Here is an 11,920-nt window from a genome sequence, read left to right as displayed (position 1 = left end):
AAGCCATCGGGGAGGAGGGGGTGGGATGTGATTGCAGACCCAGGAGAGCCTCGCTGGCTGCCTTCAAGAACAGGATTTCCCCAGCTCCCAGTGTGCAGACTGCCAACCCTGATCTCCATCAGCCTCTTCCACCTAAAAATATGACACAGTGAGAGGCCAGGGAAGCAGAAGGAAGACATCCGAGGGTTGTGTCGTCTTAAATTCATTTCACTCAGAGCCGTCAGGTGCAGGGGGCTTCTCTGCCTTGAGGTTGTGCGTCCCTGACCCAGGACCAGAGGGAAGTGTTGACGCTTTTCCCCAAGACCTGATGAGCTACAGATGCCCTACTCTTCATCAGTGTAGGGGCAGGAAGCTTCCTACCATATGACCTCATATCACCACTTCTTTAACCAGAAGAACGTTTTACCCTCAAGACCTGATGAGCTACAGATGCCCTACTCTTCATCAGTGTAGGGGCAGGAAGCCTCCTACCATATGGCTTCATATCGCTGCTTCTTTCAACAGGGCAGCAATGGATAAACAGAGTGTGACGCATCCGCACAATGGAACATGACTCGGTGTTAAAAAGGAAGGACATCCTGACACCTGCTACAACGTGAGAGAACCTCGCAGACATGATGCCAAGTGACAGAAGGCAATCACAGAAGGACACGTCCTGTAGGATTCCACTCATCAAGGTCCCAGGGGAGACACATCCATGGAGACAGAAACTAGATGGTGGTACCAGGGGCTGAGAGAGGAGAATAAGGAGGTGGTAGTGTCTCATGGGGACAGGGTTTCAGTTTTATACGATGAAAATCTTATGGAGATGGTGGTGGGGACGGTTTCGCAACAATGCAAAACGGTATTGCAAACAGTAACGATATATTTAGCACCACTGAACTCAACACTGAAAAATAGTCAAAATGGTAAATTTTACATGATATCTATTTTACCATGGTTAAAAATTAAAAGGAAAGGCATGATCGTTTAGAACCATGGGTACAGGGGCACTTGGGTGGCTCAGTGGTTAAGCATCTGCCTTTGGCTCAGGTCATAATCGCAAGGTCCTGGGATTGAGTCCCATACTGGGCTCCCTACAGGGAACTTGCTTCTCCCTTTGCCTATGTCTCTGCCTCCCTCTCTGTGTCTCTCATGAATCAATATATAAAATCTTAAAAAAATATATAAAAGACTATGGATACAAAATGCAAGGCATCCTCTTTGGACAGAAAGATTGTACAAACCCTTCACAAGCCCCTGGCTCCACGAATTCATGGATGTGTAGTGACTAGTGTGTCTACCAACGTGTGTTGGGATAGTCTGGCCTGTGGGGTGTTCATTATTTAATTAGAAAGTCATTTTTGAATTCTAGTTGCAGGGATATAATTTGTGCTTTGGTTAAACACCCCAACTGTGCTTCTGTGTTCCGTTCTTGCCTCCCCTCAAGAGCAAGCCTAGATTATCCCATGACATACCATCTGGTGGTTGGTGAGGGGCCATCCTTTCACACAGCAGGCTCCCGAGATTTCCAGAAAGAATCCGGTAGTCAAGAATCAATGCCCACATGTCCAATTCCAAACAAAACTTCTCTCTGACCAGGGCAAGAGCTGTCCTCAGGGCAGGTGAATTCAACTGTATCCCTTCACTCAACTGTATCCGCTTTTCCGAGTCAGGTTCTGCAGATAATATTCCACATGAAAGAGTCATTGACTTCATCGTTAGAAGCAACCATATTTTGCATACTGCGTTGGATATCATTTTACATGATTTTCATGAAAATAAGCACCTGCAAATCCAACATCCCAAACACAACTCTTTGGGCCACAGCATTTTCTTGGCATTTCTCATTGATATATACCCACCCCCGAAGCCCTGCTTTCATGTCTTCAAACCGTATACACGTACCAAGTGCTGACACTTAAGCAAAAGCTTGGGAATTGGTCTCTCAGAATCTTGTTCACTGGGAGCACCTGGATTTGACTTTAATAACCTCATTGCATGTAGATGGTCAAATACTTGGAAATAAGAATTTATGGAGTTTCAGCATTTAATTCCACCAATGCAGCTATGCATCACCGTGCTGAGCAAAATATTTTTAAAAAAATATTTAAAAGTGCATCAGCAAGCTGGCAAGTTAGCAGGGAATTGTCAAAAGTCCAAGATGAAGGCAAGAAGTCACATAGATGTGCTGGGCACTGTAGACCAGATAGAAATCAAGATTTCATTTTCATGGATCCGTGACATCAGATATGTCCCCTCCAAAAGATGCCCCAGAAGGCCGAGACAATTGTGAGAAGTAATAAACAAGCGACTAACTATTGGAAGGAATCATTGGGTGGCACATGATGATTGCCGCCATTTTACCCCTCATGTCACTGAACACACATGACTTTTACCCAAGACCTTTATAGGCTACTCAAGCATACAGGTGATCCTCATTATTGGCAGACACCATGCTTGAGAATTCACCTACTTGCTGAAATGTATCTGTGAGCCCCAAAGCAAGGCTTCTAGGCCTTTCAAGGTCAATCATGAAAACATTGAGTCCCCAGCTGGACAAGGTGACACTGTGTCTTCCTGGTTTACCTCTTTTATGGTAAAATTTCCTCTCTCTAGTACAATTAGTATCATGTCTTTCATATTTGTGTGCCTTTTGGGGGATGGTTTTACTGTTTAAAATGACCTCCAGGGGATCCCTGGGTGGCTCAGTGGTTTAGCGCCTGCCTTCAGCCCAGGGCGTGATCCTGGAGTCCTGGGATCTAGTCCTGCACCAGGCTCCCTGCATGGAGCCTGCTTCTTCCTCTACTTGTATCTCTGCCTCTCTCTGTCTCTCTGTCTCTCATGAATAAATAAATAAAATCTTAAAAAAATAAATAAAAAAAATGGCCTCCAAGAGGGGCACCTGAGTGGTTCAGTTGGTTAAGCATCTGCCTTTGGCTCAGTCTTGATCCTGGAGTCCTGGGATCGAGCCCCACATGGGGCTCCCCGCTCATTGAGGAGTCTGCTTCTCTTTCTCCCTCTGTCTACCACTCCCATTTCTACTCTCTCTCTCTATTTCTGACAAAATAAAAATAATAAAATATTTTTTAAAAATAAAATAAAATGACCTCCAAGCACAATACTGGAGTGGCATCCACTACTCATGAGCACAAGAAGGCTGCTATGTGCCATATGGAGAAAATCCACGTGTTAGCGAAACTTTGTTCAGGTGTTAGTTCTAGTGTCCTTGGCTCTGAGTTCAATACAAATGAATCAACAACAGAAATTAAATAAAAAACTTCTTTAGACATACATGCACATGGAACAAAATTATGTGTTGATCGGTTGATGATATGTGACCAGAGGTTGCAAGAACCTGACTCTGTGTTTCCCTAGGAACACTGGTTTAGTGTCTGCTAATTTAGTGTTTGTAGCAAGTAAAACAACAACCACGCATGATGAAAATGACTTACCTGGTTTTCTCCGTCACACTGTACCATCACACATAACTTAAATTGTGTAAATACAGTCAACTTTAGATCTGATAAGTTAATCAGTATATTCAGGAAGCACACTTACAATTCTCTAAAAAGTCTCACTATTGTGTCCAACTACCAGATTATTAGATATAAATAAAACAGACTGAGAATAGATAATAAAATAATAATAATAAATAATTAAATCCAAAGGAGGCCAAAAGAAGAGAAGGAAAGAGAGAAAGGCCAGACAAACTCAAATAAAATCATTAACTGTAGACAGAAATCCAGATTGCACTCAGCCACTGTTTTGGGGAATAAAATACGTTACAAACTGGCAAGCCACCTGGCAAAATTGTATCAGAATTGCATAGAACCTTTTTCTGCCCTTTCACATCTGACTATTAGCTTGTGCACGCCTACAGGGCTGTGCCTCGGTTTGGGCACATGCACACGAACGAAGCCCGTTCTACACTATTCCTAGTTTCTGATCCACCCAGATGTTCTCTGCAGATGCACAAGGGACGCCTCCCCTTCACATCCCATTGTGCACCATCACAAGGGTCTCAAAACTCTCATCCATGAGAGAGCAGTGTTTGCAGCAACAACCTCACGCCTCCATCGGTGATGTCTCTGCACCTGTTCTGTGCTCACCCTGCTCCTCAGAGAATCCCGCCTCTCTTTCCAAGGACGTGCACGACACACACACACACACACACACACACACACATGTGCACACATGCAGCGTCTGACCTGTGCCTCAACTCCCAGCTCTCTCAGCCGCAGCCACATTGCTCTTCTTGCTGTGTCCCTCTCCAAATCTTTTCCTTGTTCTGTCCCATATTCAGTCCCCATTTATGGACCTCTACTCCCTATGGCACTGCCTACCCACCCTTCATAACTCCCCTTGGATACCACTTACTAGGGCCGCTGGCACTGCCTGCCTCAATCACCCTCACTTTGCTGTGTCCAGGGTCACATCAGGGGTCACAACCATCATGACTATGTGGCTGGTCATCTGCATGGACCTGTCCCCCCATTGCTGACAAGCAGTAAGAGAGCAGGGATCACATGCCTGTTGTTGACGCGGGTGTCCCACACTCTTGCACGGCACCAAGCACGGAGTATACGCCTGACAAGTACCTCGTGACTCCTTGATAGTATCAGTGCACGAATTCACCTCTGAATGGACTGAGGAGCTCACACCTTTTGCACACCCAGATGCCCTAGCTCTGTGCTTCCTCCATCCCATAGGAGACGGGGAGCCCGTGGCTCCCAGGCCTGTATTACAGTTGCTCCTGTCCTACCAGGAGTGACCAGCACAACCTCTATCGCACCGACATTCGTCAGAAAGCTCCAGGCGGTGAGGAAACCCAGACGAATCCACACCGAACCTCCATTAAGAAATACATTTCCAGGTCCCCGTCACACTCCAAATGTTCCTGGCTCCACATTAACAAACGTTCTCCTGTGAAGCCGATTGTAGAACCACGTTGCTCATCAATGAACCAAACCCTACAACATGTGACTTGGTTTCCTATTTAAAGACACTTTTTCCATAAAAATGTCTGAAAACCATCTTCCAAAGGAGATGCTAATGTGGAGACAAAACTTCATGCAGCTCAGAGCTCTACCAAAAGCATTGAGAAATCTTGCACCGACCTTTTGGTTGCTTCTCGTTATATTAAGAATCAGGTTCCCAGAAATGCTTACAATGACTTAGCTCAGAATTGGATACTGTGACTTTTTTTTAAAGGATGCTGACCTCCGAGTGCCTAACACATGACTTTTCTACCAAGAAAACATACCAAAGAGTTTCCAACTGGGAATTTACCAGAAAATAAGGTAGAATTAAGCCATCACGTTTTTCAGTATTCAAAAATATGTAAGTTTGAATAAACAAAAGCAGAGTTGCCCATTTCACATTGCATTTAAAAGTATTTTAATTTCAAAAACATTAAGTCAGGGCACCTGGGTGGCTCAGCAGTTGAGCGTCTGCCTTCAACTCAGGGCGTGACCCCGGGGTTCCAGGATCGAGTCCCGCATCGGGCTCCCTGCATGAAGCCTGCTTCTCCCTCTGTCTGTGTCTCTGCCTCTCTCTCCATGTCTCTCATGAATAAATAAATAAAATCTTTTAAAAAAATTATGTCAAATATAATTTAAAAAGAAGGGGGAAGTCTTACTTTCTGGTAGTTGGAAGAAATTTGTCTCATCAGCAGCTTTCCATCCTGGATTCATGCACGACCTCAAACCCAGTGCTCACTACCTTCTTTTTCTTGGAGGAGGGGGTGCTAAAGAGGACTGGAAGATCTATTCATTCCCACTCTGGGCTTATCTTGGGGCTGAAGATGGTTCTTAAAGACTGGATGTACATCCCCTCCAATGCCCTAGAAATCTACATGTGAAAACCCTAACCCCCACTTGGATGGTATCAGGAGATAGTGTCTTCTGGGGGTGATTAGAGTTGCATCAGATCATGCCATGGGGTCCCCATGATGGGACTGGTGTCCTTTATAACATGAGCAGAAGACACCAGAGTGTGTTCTCTCCATCCCATGAGGACACAGGATGAAGATGGTGTCTACACGGCCAGGAGAGAGCCCCCAGGAGGAATCAGCCTTGGCCCGGCCTGGACCTCAGACTCCCACCCTCCAGGATGATGAGAAATAAGTGTCTGTGGTTAAGCCATCCCATCCATGGTGTAGTGTTACAGAGCCCGAGCCAAGTACGACAGCACTGTACCACCCCAGATGGGGAAATCTGAGAAATATTTGCATCCCTTGATTGGTCAGGTGGGTCACAGGCAGCCAGGATCCTGAGGACACCAACAGGGGGGTGCAAACACGTCACCCTGGGTCCCATTAGGTTGCCAGATGTGGAATACAGCCTTTCATCTCCATGTCACCCGGTGTGTATAGCAAACACATGAAAAATTAAAACCTGCTTTCCTATGTCTCTGCTATGTGCAGCCAAAAGCATCTTTCATTAAAAAGTGATATACGTGCGTGTGTTTCACCACAAAACGGGAGAAAGCATTTAGGTGTGATTTCAAGCCAATGATCACAACATTAAATTTTGAGGTGAAGCTCTTCTACATCTCTGAGGCCTATGGCTTTTCACAAGTTTATAAGGAGAACCTGCATTTCGTTTTTACCGTAAATTCCTCTCCCTTAAAAATAGTTAAAACTGGGCTGCCCAGCTTGGCTCAGTCCGTGGAGCGTGCAACTCTTGGTCTTGGCGTTGTGAGATCAAGCCCCCACGTTGGGCATAGAGATCACTTAAAAATAAAATCTTTAAAAAAATAGCTAAGCATATGTGCAAAACACAAATTTCATAGTAACACGGAAGCAGAAGGAGAATCAGAAATTCTTGGAACCTGTAGCATTAACCGAGGAAGCAATCTTTGCCGTATTTTGCAAAACGTGTTATTTCGTTTTTTCATTCCACGGGAACATATGGTACTGGCAAGTCTCACTCTTTAAAACTATTGACATCTTCTCGAGATGCAATTATGTAGCTTTGCATTCCCTGAAGTCGTCAGAGCCAACAGCTTCCACTTAGCACTTAATGTAACATAGTCACAATTAATATAATAAAGAATACACACGGTTAAAATAGAGTTCTATAAAACACATAGTTGCATATATACACACACACACACACACACACGATACAATATAGACTATATTAATCTAACAAAGAGACTTAAGGAAACATCCAGAACTTTACAAGAAGGCATAGAACTTCACCTGCAGACGCATAAATAGAATTTAAAGGAGCCGGGGCAGCACAAAATTCTTTACAGGTAGATGCAGAAATTTCCCAAATCCTGTGCATGAGCACACTCACGGAGAGCCTTTATTTAATTCACTTACATTTGTTTATTGACTTACTTAATTTTGAGGTAAAATGGACATGGCACGAAATTCACCATCTTTGACATTCTTAGGCACACAGTTGGCGCATCAAGCACATGCACGCTGTTATCCAGCTACCGCCTCCACCATCGTCTCCAGAAAGTTCCATCTTCCCGAACTCAACATCTGTCCGCATCAAACTCTAACTGACCCCCATCACCACCACCCCCCACCTCGATCCCAGGCACCACCACCAACCTCCTGTCTTTCTGTGGAGGTCTTTCCGTCTCCCCGCACACACCGTAGGGACATCATATCCACAGAACCACACAGGATTTATCTTTCTGTGAGTCAGTCCTCCAGGTCCATCCACGTCATGGCAGGTGCAGAACATCTTTCCCATTCCAGGCTGCGTCATACTCCACTGTGTGTGTGGACCATGTTCATCCGTCCGTGGACACTTGGCATTGGCCATTGTGAGGCACGCTGCCATGAACATGGATGTGCGTATATATGTCTTTGGGATCTTGCTTTGAATTTGGGGGCGCATATGAGCAGACACGGAGTTGTCAGATCTCATGGTACTTATATGCTTAATGTTTTCAGACCCCACAGCAGCTGCACCATTTCCCACCAGCAACGAGCTTTTCTTTTTTTTATAATAAATTCATTTTTTATTGGTGTTCAATTTGCCAACATACAGAATAACACCCAGTGCTCATCCCATCAAGTGCCCCCCTCAGTGCCCATCACCCATTCACCCCCACCCCCCGCCCTCCTCCCCTTCCATCACCCCTAGTTCGTTTCCCAGAGTCAGGAGTCTTTATGTTCTGTCTCCCTTTCTGATATTTCCCACACATTTCTTCTCCCTTCCCTTATATTCCCTTTCACTATTATTTATATTCCCCAAATGAATGAGAACATACAATGTTTGTCCTTCTCCGATTGACTTACTTCACTCAGCATAATACCCTCCAGTTCCATCCACGTTGAAGCAAATGGTGGGTATTTGTCATTTCTAATGGCTGAGGAATATTCCATTGGATACATAAACCACAGCTTCTTTATCCACTCATCTTTCGATGGACACCGAGGCTCTTTCCACAGTTTGGCTATTGTTTTTTTTTTTTTTTTCACTTTATCTTTTTTCTACTTTATTACTTCAAATTAACAACCACAATAAAGCTCAAGAAAGTCCAATATTTACACAGGAAAAAAGTACAAAATTCCCCCCAAAGTTCTTCAGTATTTTTTTTTCAGTTTTTTAAATTACAAACGATCCACTCTTTCCACACCCTCACTGATGCTCGGTATTTTCTGGTCCTTTGAAAGCATCCATGCTAATGAGTATGAAGTGATGAAGCCTTTATTGCACAGCAAAGGACACCGTGCAGTGAGCGGACACAAGCCCACAGTGGAGTCCAGACACGTGGCTTGCACAAACGTCCCTTCGAGGGAACCAGCAGGATCTGTGTGAGGAGTCTCAGCTGCTTCAGGAGAGCGTCAAGCAGAGGTACCCACATTGTGGACAGGAGGTCAAACCACCTTCACACCAAAACCCCCCTCACAACTGGTCAGGCCAGTCACAAACCATCCATAAAGAAAAGGACCCTTTCTCAGGTGGTTTCAGACGTTAAACAGCTTGCCATAAATCCCACTGCTCTTTTCAGGGGCGGTGGTGGATCAAAGACCAGACCACCAAGCATCCCCGGGGATAGACAGAGCTCGTCCTGACCAGCTAGCTGTACATCAGCTGGAGCTTCCACAGTGGGTCACATGGCCATTCAAAATCAGTAAGATCGATCCAGCACAGAGCTCATGGAAATTATTTCCTGTCCTCTCCTGACCCCTAAAGATGTTTTGAAGGACCTGTGACATGCAGCAGGTGGAGATTCAAACCACTATTGTATGCTGCACTTGCTCTGCCGGTGATACATAAAGAAAGCCAAGTGCTGGAAGCAATGACGGGATCCTCGGGTGCTTAACAACCACATGCATGCACCCACATATTAGCTCATCGTGATGAGTAAATAATTTCCTGGATTTTATTGATGGGCAAAAGTCGGTTCATTGACCCCTTCTAGAGCTGAAGCAATGATTGATTGCATCCCTGAAGTTCGGGCTAATCGATTCTCCAAACAGGACTAGGAAGGGAGCAGTTTATATGCCATTACCTCTAAAATGGCATGTGTCCTCAATTTTCAATTGGGTTCCCTCCAGAGGTTCCAAGGAGGGTCCTTCCTGCCTCTTCCTGGCGCCCCAGGCATCCCTGGGCTGGTGGCTGCATCCCTCCTGTCTCCACCTCCATCCACAAGTAGCTCCTCCTCTGTGTCTGCGTCTCCTCTTCTGTCTGTTGTAGGTACTCTTGCCCTTGGGTGCAGAACCCATCCCATGTCCAGAATGGAGTCACCTCAAGATCCTTAATTAATGCCATCTGCAAAGACCCGGATTCCAAACAAGCTCACATTCCAAGATGCCAGATGGGCATGTGTTTTGGAGGGAATCCTCTTCAACTCAGAACTCTGGGAATTCAAAATGCACGGAAGCCGACCTCACTGCACAACCCGTGTCACAAATGGCCAGGGGACACGTGTTCCCCTCAGACACCAGCATTTTGGGGAGAGGGACAAACAGAAATATTCTGCTAAACCCATCCCGCGAAGGGGTTCCTTCCTAGAAATGGGGACTCAGGTGCGTGGCTCATGCGTTCCATATAACCAAGTTCCATCTGTCACTTCTGAGAAAACCATTCTGCATTTTTAAACAGCTGTCTCCAGAGCAATGCCTTCACACAAAATACCAGCCCTAATTTCGGGAGTTCTGGACACTGCGGGATGCCGGCGAGGAGAGAAAGAGCTATTGGTGAGAGTAGTTCTCCATCAGCAAGGCTCTCAATCTGCAAGGAGATGACGCTCTTGCACCGCTTCTTTCTTTATGCGCAGTGTCAGACGCTGAGCATCAGCTCTGTAGCAGATGCCTCTCCCTCGGCGCTTCACAGGCTGGTGGTGCCACTGTTCCCAAACAGCCCTTGATGCTGTGCAAAATGCACAAATGAAATAGCATTGGTAGCACTGCCCTCCACGTTTTCATTAACTCATGCTTAATTCCGACTGGCAGCAAAACCCCTACTGAGCTCCACGGAGCCGCATGAGTATCGGGAGGGTCTTTATAATCAGCAGCTCACGTACAGAGAATCCCAAATCAGTCATTTATAGGAGGAAGAAGATACTTAAAACATAGCAGAGCCTTCAGAATTAAGGACGGCACTTGGGGTAAGCTTCTAGACCTCACGGATTCCTTCATTATTCAGTGCAGGAGCCACGCTGGGAATGGGGCCACTTGTACGGCCAGCTGGCATTTGTCATCCGGACTTCTACACGGGCATATGTCTGACATCACTCCATACGTGCGTAGGGGCTGATTTTCCCATCCTTCACAGTCCTCAAATTACCCTGTTAGTGTGATTTAAACAACAGAGCTTTACACTCTTTTGCTGTCATGGGAATTGCTTGAAATTGTCATCGCCATCTTGATGATCCTAGTCATGTTATCCCAAAGGAAAGGGGATGGAAAGGAGGAGAAAGTGTTAAAAGGGCAGCATCATCTCATATATGTAACCTCACATATTAGGTTGAGAAACCATAACAGCAGTCAGCGTGAATATGTTCACTCCCTCAGATCATCTATTTTCAGAGGATATTTTAACACTGAGTTTGATTCTCCCAAAGGGGGACCTGAATTAGCAACTTAAGATTTTTGTTCCCATCGTCTTATTGTACTATGTTCCCAAGGTATTTGGTGCCAGGTGTAGGTAAATAGGTATGTAGATGGACAGATGGTTGGATGGATGGGTGATAGATAGATAGATAGATGAGAGATAGATAGATACCAATGTTTCATAGATAGATAAATGGATGGATCTGTGCATGGATGGATGGATGGATGGATGGATGGATGGATGGAATAGATAGATGATAGACGGGAAATAGATGAGATGATAGATGAACAGATGGGTGGATAGATAAACGGATGGATGGATAAGTAGATGATAGACATATAGATAGATGGTAGATACACAGAGACATACGTTATAAATAGATACATATAAATTTATAGATAGATAATAGATGATAGATAGATGTTAGATACTGATGGTAGATAGATAAACCGATGGATAAGTAGATGATAGATATAAACACACATAGGTAGATGATAGATATATGGATAGAGATATACATTATAAATAGGTACGTGGACATACAGATATGCAGGTAGATGACAGATGATAGATAGATAGATAGATAGATAGATAGATAGATAGATAGATACTGATGCTCAATTGGTAAACAGATGAGTGAATGGATGGGTGGATAGGTGGATGATAGATAAAGAGATGGGTGGATGGATGGATGGATGGGTGGAAAGGTAGATGATAGATAAACAGATGGATGGATAGATGGATGGGTGGATAGGTAGATGATAAATAAATGGATGGATGGATGGATGGATGGATGGGTGGATAGGTAGATGATAGATAAACAGATGGATGGATGGATGGATGGATGGATGGACGGATGGACGGATGGATGGGTGGATAGGTAGGTGATAGATAAACGGATGGGTGGA

This window comes from Canis lupus, chromosome X (genome assembly GCF_011100685.1).
Source record: "Canis lupus familiaris isolate Mischka breed German Shepherd chromosome X, alternate assembly UU_Cfam_GSD_1.0, whole genome shotgun sequence".
In the NCBI taxonomy this organism is placed as follows: Eukaryota; Metazoa; Chordata; class Mammalia; order Carnivora; family Canidae; genus Canis; species Canis lupus.
Note: the sequence above shows the minus strand (reverse complement) of the source record.